This window comes from Myotis lucifugus, unplaced genomic scaffold, assembly GCF_000147115.1.
Source record: "Myotis lucifugus unplaced genomic scaffold, Myoluc2.0 scaffold_89, whole genome shotgun sequence".
In the NCBI taxonomy this organism is placed as follows: Eukaryota; Metazoa; Chordata; class Mammalia; order Chiroptera; family Vespertilionidae; genus Myotis; species Myotis lucifugus.
In genome coordinates, this window is record NW_005871137.1 from 194,809 (window position 1) to 203,923 (window position 9,115).

The window sequence follows — 9,115 nt, forward strand, 5'->3', positions numbered from 1 at the left end:
AGTGCTAAACGTGTGTGTCTCTCTGAGTTAAATGTTGGGATGCTCAGATAAGATTTGAAACTTGTGTAGACAGAAGCAAGGAACTTAGGTTTGCTCTATGCAGCCTCCTTAGTTTGTCATTTTTTGGGGAAGGACTGTAGTAGCTTTCTTTTTAAGGGAAGTCTAATTCATTGTTTTAAAAAACCTTGTTCTTTATATAAAAGTTTATTTTTGATTATTTAATTTCAAATATCACAAAACAGTGTAAAGTAAGGCATATACTATATATAAGTGCCTGTACTTACATATATATAATTTTCTCCATTCCTTCTCTCTTTTACCTATAGCTAATAATTTTGAAGACACATTTTTTCACATACAGATCTTTTCCTCTACAAACAAACTAGGCATATTAATTATGTCTAAAAATCGATGGTGACTGTACATTTTATTTTATGACTTGGTTTTTCCTTCTATTTCATATGTTGTGGGTATTTTCCCTTTTAAGGAGAATTTTTCCTTTTCAGTAGAGTCTCAGTCTAAGTAATGACTGCTTAATGCTCTTTATATGGCTGTAACATAATAATAACCAGTCCTCAAGTGAGACGTTAGCCTGTAATTTAAAGGGGGATATGGGTGGGGGGAGACCTCACGTTAAGGAAAAAGCAAAAGTCATGACTGTTGACATTGGCCTTTTAGTCATTAAGGATGTGAGCTTTTATTTTCTAAGGCAGATGTTACACAGCTTTGGGGCTGTTGCTGAGGTGTCACTTATGTCAAATTTTCATCTCGGGAGTTTGGAAGGAAGTTTTTTGGCACTGGGCTGCATTAATATATTACCATAGTTGTTAGTTTTGGCTACCATCCTTGGAGCGTTTTGAGATATTTTCATGCCCATTTAAGGTGGCATGAGGTTGAATTAGTTTTAAGAGGAAGTAATGAATAATAGGGATAGAATTAAGAAACTGACTTATATTTTGCATATATGCTTATTTGTGGGAGGAGGAGGAGATGGTGGTGGTAGTTAATTGCAATTAACCCTTTGATTCTTAATTATGAAACAGGGTTAAAATTGTCCAGCTCAGTAGTTTCATGGGGTAATTGATGGTTGGACTCACCAGAGAAGTTTTCAGATATCCGGGGCTGGAAATGAATATTTGTGTTGTTGTTATTTTATAAAATATTTATTTTTAGGAAAGTAATATAATCAATATTTATAAGATTAGAAAGGGAGCCCTAACCAGTTTGGCTTAGTGGATAGAGTGTCGGCTTGCGGACTGAAAGGTCCCAGGTTCGATTCCGGTCAAGGGCATGTACCTTGGTTGCGGGCACATCCCCAGTAGGAGGTGTGCAGGAAGCAGCTGATCAATGTTTCTCTCTCATTGATGTTTCTAACTCTCTATCCCTCTCCCTCTCCCTTCCTCTCTGTAAAAAATCAATAAAAACTATATTTAAAAAAAAAAGATTAGAAAGGAACAGGAGTGAAATATAAGTCTCCCAAGTGCCCAGTTCCCCTTCCTAGAGGCAACCACTGTTACCAGTTTCTTGTGTATTCTTTCAGAGATTTCAGGTCATACATCATATACCAGCATGCAACCTATAGATTATTGCAATTTTTCTAAACGCAAATAGTAATGATATACACTGTTTTGTACCCTTTTTTTTCACTGAAATACTATTTCTTGGAAGTTATTCCTCGCTAATACTGCATTCTTTTTATATGGATGTCTAGTATTCCACTGTGTGGATGCACTGTGATATCCTCATCTAAGGATATTTTTCCATTGAGTTTTACAGAGAGTGGAAGAGAGCGGGAGAGACAGAGAGAGAGAGAAACATTAATGTGAGAGAGACACATGGATTGGTTACCTCCCACATGCACCATGACCCGGGCCAGTGATAGAGCTTGCAACCGAGTTACGCGCCCTTGACCAGAATCGAACCCGGGACCCTTTAGTCTGAGGGCTGATGCTCTATCCACTGAGGCAAACTGGCTAGAGCTGCACTGTGATTCACGTAACCAGTACTGTATTGATGGCCATTTAGGTCATTTTCAGTTTTATTTTCATTAACAAGCCTGTAGGGAATAACCTTGTACATATATCATTTCAAACACGTTCATGGGCATATCTGTAGGATCCATTTCTAGTGGTGGAATTGATAGGTCAAAGGGTACGGACATTTTAATTTTGGTAGAAATTTATAGCCATAGAGCTTGCAAAGTTTCAGATTTCACCATCAGTGGATGAGAACACTGCCTCCTCACACCCGTGCTGGTCACAGTACAGTTGTCAAACTGATAGGTTTTTGTTTTTTAATTTGCCAAATGGAGAGGTGAAAAATGACAGTTTAAGGTAGCTTCGATTTGCATTTTTCTTATTTTGGTTGACATAAAATATCTTTTCATAAGTTGAATGCGATTTTTATTTCCTGTTTTGTTCTCTTTATGCTTGTGTCCCTTGTCTATTTTCCTATTGGGTTCTTAATCTTTTTATTTTCCGTTCATGGGGGCTCCTATGTATTAACAAAATTAGTGCCAGGCCTTTTGTTCTCCTTGTGATATATGACATTCATGTGGCATTTTGTATAAACATTATTTTGCTGTGCAGATTATTTAAAATTTTGTATCCTTAAGTTTACCAATTTATTAATTTAACAAGTATTTATTGGATACCTCTCATGGCACTTGTTCTAGGCAGCAGGCTATACAGTAGTAAAGAAAACAGATCCCAATTCTTGCTCCTTAGAGCTAAGTGGAAGAGATAGTCAATAAAAGATGTTCAACAAGGATTATAGAGATAAATATATAATCAAATTTGTTGTGGCTTCACGATTTTGAATCACAGTTAAAAGACCTTTTCCTTTCCTACAGTTAAAAACCTACCTCATGGTTCCTTATAGTGTCATGTGTTTTTGGTGTGTGTTTATTTTTTAGTTTTAATTCTTTGATCCGTCTGGAATGTTGGGTATGAATGCAACTTAATTTTTCTCCAGGTGCTCTAATAATTAAGGGAAGGCTGAGCTGCTGTAACCAAGGGACTAAAATATGCTATGGTTCAAAGAACATGGATGTTGAGTTTTTCCTCATTTAACAGTCCCAGTGGGAGCAGGTCAGCAAAATAGCCCATATTCCCAGGTCCCTTTAATTGTCACTGTAGTTATCTGCATGGTCATAGCTGGCTTGCTACCATATCTGGGTTCCCTCATTGCGAAGGACAGAGGAGAAAGTCCGGGTCAAGTGATCAGAAGTTGCGCACATCACTTCTATCGCTGTTGGTGAGAACTTAAGTCATGTGGGCACTTCTGGCTGCCAGGGAGGGTAGGGCATGCAGGCTCTGCTGGTCAGCATGGGCCCAAGAAAAAAAACAAAGAGGGAATTTTAGTAGAAAATTAGCAGTCTGTCATTGGCTAGTCAAACTGATTTTACTGAATAGTCCCAACTTTTCTCCTTTGGTTTCTTTTTGAATTATAAATTCCCAAACACATTTTGGTCTATTTCTGGGAATCTCCATTTACTTTCATTGATCTCTATACCTATGCCTATGCGTGTACCAGGATCACAGTTTTTTTTTTCTTTTTTAATTATTGGAGCTTAATATGATTTTTTAAATTTTTGATGGGGTAGTTCCATTTTATAGAATTTTAATATTTATTTGTGTATGTGTGTTTAAAAAATCATATTCGTTTAAATAAATATATCTAGTCATCACTTCCTCCTCCTTAAAACCTGTTAATATTATTATTGGGATTGGGTAAAATGTGTAGATGTACTTTGTGAAAAAGGGCTCACATCTTTATGATGTTCATTTTTTTTATTTGATGATAATGGTGCACAGTGTTTGGGAAAAATTATCTGGACTTTCCAGTCTTTCTATATCTTTGAGCCAGGAAACTTATATAATTGAAGTTGGCGAGAGGGAGGACCATTGTATCATATGATGTTGTGTTAAGTTTATTTTGACTTCTGATTATGACTGATGCCTATTTCTTTCTTAAAATTTAATAAACTTGGAACTTGAAAAAAACAGCTTTTCTGTTTGAAAGTAAAAAATTGATATTTCAGGAGTTTATTACATAAACTTCTTTGTAACACAGATCTGTCAAATTTTTGCATTTGTTTATGATAGGGAATACTGTTATTTCCTCATTGTGTGTGTGTATGTGTGTCACTCTGTACCTTTTTAAGACAAGAGCTTTGTTCTCCTTTTCTACTTTTCTTGTAAAATAAAACACACATACGGATATCCACACAAAGCATACACAGCTTAGTGAAATTGTAAAAGGGTGAACGTTTGTGTGACCACCAGGCAGGTCAATAAACAGAATGCTAGCAGCCTCCTTAGTCCATTGGCATATTCCATGCCACTCACAGCCCCTCTCCCCCTCATTAGTAACCACTTTCCTGATTTCCATAGTAACTGCCTCCTGGCCTTTCTTTATGGTTTTATTACCCACGTGCACATATCTAGCTACTGTAGTGTAGTCTTGCCCATCTTTTTATGTCTTTAAGTCTCTTAAACCTCAGGTTCCTCTTCCACTCCCTTCCTTTCCTTACAGTTTGTTGAAGAACCTAATCATTTGATCTCTATCTTCCCACTGGCTGGATTCAGTGCTTGCAACCTCATAGTCCAATACATTTTTTAAGTTTTTATTTTATTGATTTCAGAGAGGAAGGGAGAGGTAGACAGAGATAGAAACAACAATGATGAGAGAATCATTGACTCACTGCCTCCTGCACACCCCACACTGGGGATCAAGTTCATAACCCAGCATGTGCCCTGAGAATCAAACCGTGACCTCCTGGTTCATAGGTCAACCACCGAGCCACACCGGCTGGGCCAATACCTTTTCTTTTAGTAGGAAATAGTATTTTTACATTACAGTTTGGGCTGGGTATGTTTGCTTCTGGGTAGATCATTGTTTCTAGGCCTTTTTAATGAGAGAGGATTTAAACACTTCCAATTCCAATTCAGTTGATAAGGCTCTCACTTACCCTTTTCTGTATTACATCTGTGTCTCCTTAATTCACACAGAGTTCTGCTTCTCCGGAACAGCAGGGGATGATAGACTTCGAGTATATCTTAGTTACTCATTTGCTTTCTTCCATGGGATACACACAGTATTCTCAACACTGCCACAGAGCTACCACACAATGCTAGTTATGATACCTGAAAAGCGATAAGAACAGTTTCGCTCTGGTAGGCTATCCCATTCTCCCCACATTTATTTATTTATTTATTTATTTATTTATTTATTTATTTTTTGCGGGGGTGTATATGATTGTTGGGCAAATTAAAATGCTGATCAGCTTTTAGATGATATTTGGAAGAGGAATGCTTTTAATTTTGTTAGGTGACATGTTGATTTTATATTTATGTTTAGAAAAAAAATCCTTATTTGTTAGAGACTTTGTGGGTGAGATGACGTGACATTTGGAATTCTTGTTAAAATACCCCAGGAGAAAATGGGCAGAATAGAGGAAATAAGATTACTCATTTTTGAAACTGGGTGGTAGGATGTTGTTTATTTTTGAAACTGGGAGGTCAAAAATAGGGTTTATTATACATTTCTCTCTGTTTCTATGTAACGAAATATCTGGAATAAAAAATTTAAAAAATCAATTTTATAAACAGTAGGGAAAGATGGCAATAAGGAAGGAGTAGACAGGGTGGCAGGAAAATTATCCTGAATGGGTGATTCTATTCTTAACCTGCTTGTTTGGTCTTACCTTGGTGACCCTGAAGCTAAACACCGGGTAACATCTTGAGTGAGAATAAGGTTTAAGGGGTGATTGGCCGAAGATGAAACTGCCATCCAAGGACACTGAGCAGATCCAAACCCTAAAAGTAGACACCAGAGCGAGAGTGGGGCCTCTGAATCCCAGCCAGGGAAGAACCCGGGGGACAAAGGGGGTTATCGGCACTGCCATCCTGCAGAGCGGACGAGTGAGACCACCCTCGGCATTCCCAGCATCGCCTGAATTACTGAGGGGCTGTCATACTGGGGCATTTCTAGCCTCATCTCTGGTCAATCGCATCAAAATCTCTGGGCATGAGGCTTGGGAATCAGTTCTGAGGAAGCTCCCATGTAAATGTGAAGGATAAGGTAACGTCTACAGTGAGTCAGATACCTTAGCAAGAGGTGTTTCAGCGATGGAGAGGAGGAGTAGAGGGAGAACATGAAGGGAGCTGTGTAGATTGCTCTTTCTAGAAAGTTTTCTGTGAAAGGATGAAGAGGGAGAGATAGATGGGAGGACTTGGGGCTGAGGAGGTGGTGGTTGTTGAAATAGTTGTTGCTCATAATAATATAAGACAGATTTGCCTGTTAATGTGGAGAATGTGAATGGTCTCCATGTAGGAAGACTGAGTAGTCAGGCTAAGCATGAACTTAAGACCACCTCCTCCCAACCCCTACCAGAGAGATTATTTTGGGGGAAGAACTTGATGGTTCAGGGAGCTTGGAAACTGTCATCATGAATTAGATGTTCTTTTTATTTGTTATTATTTTGAATTCCATATTAAAAGAAGAGAGGCACCGAGTCTTTCAATGCCTCTGCTTTTCCTGTGCTGACAGGGCCTCTGTGTTCCCTGCAGAGAAGGCAGGTGGGGTCTGGAGTGCTGACCTGGCCATTCTCCTTCATCAGTGCTCCCCTGCTCCTCCTCACATTCTCTGTCTTCTCTTTGCGTTTCCTCTTCTTTATGTTAAACTGTTACTCTCACAACTCTGAAAGGGTTGCCTGGTATGGGGTGGTGTGTTTCAGTTATTAGCTTTGGGACTATTGGAGGGATTCTCATGTTTTCATGATTTCATAATCCCCGAGTTGGAAGGTGGAGAGAGGACTGAGGTAAGAATACTGCTTCTTCTGTTGTCCTCTGCCTTGGGGTCTTTGTTTAGTTTTAGTTTTTTAATTAATCCTCACCTGAGGATATTTTTTTTTTAGGGAGGAAGGGAAGAGGAGAGAGAAAGAGAGGGGGGGGAGAGAGAGAGAGAGAGAGAGAGAGAGAGAGAGAAGAGAGAGAGGCAGACATCAATGTGAGAATGTGAGAGAGACACATCGATTGGTTGCCTCCTGCGTGTGCACTGACTGGGGGTTGAACCTGCAACTGAGGTATGTGCCCTTGATGGGGAATTGAACCCACGACCCTTCAGTTCATGGGCCTGTGCTCTTAACTACTGAGCCAAACCAGCCAAGGCTACTTGTGTTTTTAATAACAGATCGAATTCATCAGTTCTACCCTCTAAGATGTCTGCCTCTTGGGAGCATCATCTATTTCCTAAATTTTGTTTCTTTCTCCCCACTCAGTAGAGCGCATTTCTTTTCACTTTTACCTTGTCCTTGTTATTTAGTGTTTGGGTTGGGGTGGGTGGTTTTAGGTCACGTCGGTTTCCTGGTCTCTTTCTACCCCTATGCGGAACCGCTCTCTGCCTCATCTCCCCATCTCCTCCTTATTTTCTATCGTGGTCACTTCCATGCTAGCTTGTTCAACTCTGCACTGGCCCTGTGGACATGGCTCATGTTCTTTCTCACGATTGTATTTATACTTTCGATGGATATATTTAAATGAACAGCTGTGCATTTGTTGAGTCATACCACAATTATCTGATTCTGCTTTAGCTGCTCGACTGGCAAAAACATATTTTAAGCTAAGTTGTGAGAGAATTCCATTAATCACATTCTAGATGGGGGAGGGGAGAGGAGAAAGACCACGGTGAGAAGTCGGTTTAAGAGTTCCTTCTTTAAAAGGAACTCTTACCGTTTGCTACAGATGGACAGACCTGGAGAGCATTATGCTAAGCGAAATAAGCCAGTCAGAGAAAGATAAGCATCACGTGATCTCACTCATATGTGCAATCTAATGAACAAAATAAACTGATGAACAAAATAGATCCAGAGACGTAGAACCATGAACAGTCTGTGGAATCTCAGAGGGAAGGTGGGGCAGGGAGCGGGGAGAGGGGAAGAGAGGGTCAGTGGGGAAAAAAACAAAACAAAGCAGACATCTGTAATACTTTCGACAATAAAGATAAATTTAAAAAAAGAAAAGTCTTTTTAAAGACTAATGTTAATTCGTTTTTCTATGATGTTAGAGTAGATTGATTTGGATGCTATTTAAGATGTCACGTGGAGCCCTAGCTGATTTGACTCAGTGGATAGAGTGTTGGCCTGTGGACTGAAGGGTCCTGGGTTCGATTCCGGACAAGGGCACATGCCTGGGTTTCGGGCTCGATCCCCAGCGTGGGGCATGCAGGCGGCAGCCAATCAATGATTCTCTCTCATCATTAATGTTTCTCTCTCTTCTCTCTCTCTCCCTCTCTGAAATCAATAAAAGATATTTTAAAAAAATTTTAAAAAGGTGTCACCTGGAGAAGCTTTATAAAGGTGTAAATAACCATAAAGATTTAATGGTAGCTTGGTAGGCATAAATCCCTGGCATCGTTGCTAGCGCTGCTCTATTTAAATAGATAAAGCGTCTGTAAAAGAGTTCCTTTCTGTAAAGTCTAGTGTTCTTGACTCAGCATTCTTTGAATTCATCGGCTAAGTATTATGTTTGAAGTCTCCTGAATACATAACATGTGATACAGAGATGTTACAACTTTCTTTTTCTTCAAATGTATTAATTGCTAGTGGTAGCCTCTGATTGAGTCTTTGGCTCCCATCAGCCAGGCTATTTTTCTCTTGACACTTCCTCGGGGTTCTTTCTGAGGGTTATTAATAGGCATGGAAGTATGGCTTTCCAAATAACGTCAATAACTGTTAGAAGACAGGGGGTGGGGGAGATAATGTGTCAATTTCTGACTTGTAGGAGATATATTTTCAAGCTACAGAAGCTGTCTCAGAGGTCACTGGGGATGGCTCTGGGCGGATCAGCTGGTGTCTGCAACTAGAGATCCAAGGAGTCCTTTCCAAATGGGATATTGTCCACCAGGGAGTTGTCTGCTCTACCCGGAGTCTGCCAGCCGTCTTTTTGTTTAGCTGCTTCTCTTGGATGCCCCCCTTGAAACCCGAAATCCAAGTTACAGATGATATCTTTTAATTTATCTCAAATACCTGGTTGCTACTATTTTAAATTGAGGAGAGGGAGCAACCCCCCTCCCCCCCCCCCCCCCAGGTAATTTCCTTGCCAGGCTGTACAAA

At 39.7% G+C, this 9,115-nt stretch overlaps 1 protein-coding gene across 4 annotated transcripts in view; it reads left to right on the top strand.

Annotated features, from left to right (window-relative positions):
• ACVR1 (activin A receptor type 1) overlaps positions 1–9,115 on the top strand; it is a 123,858-nt gene that overhangs the window by 53,097 nt on the left and 61,646 nt on the right. The gene's annotated exons all lie outside the window — the stretch shown is intronic.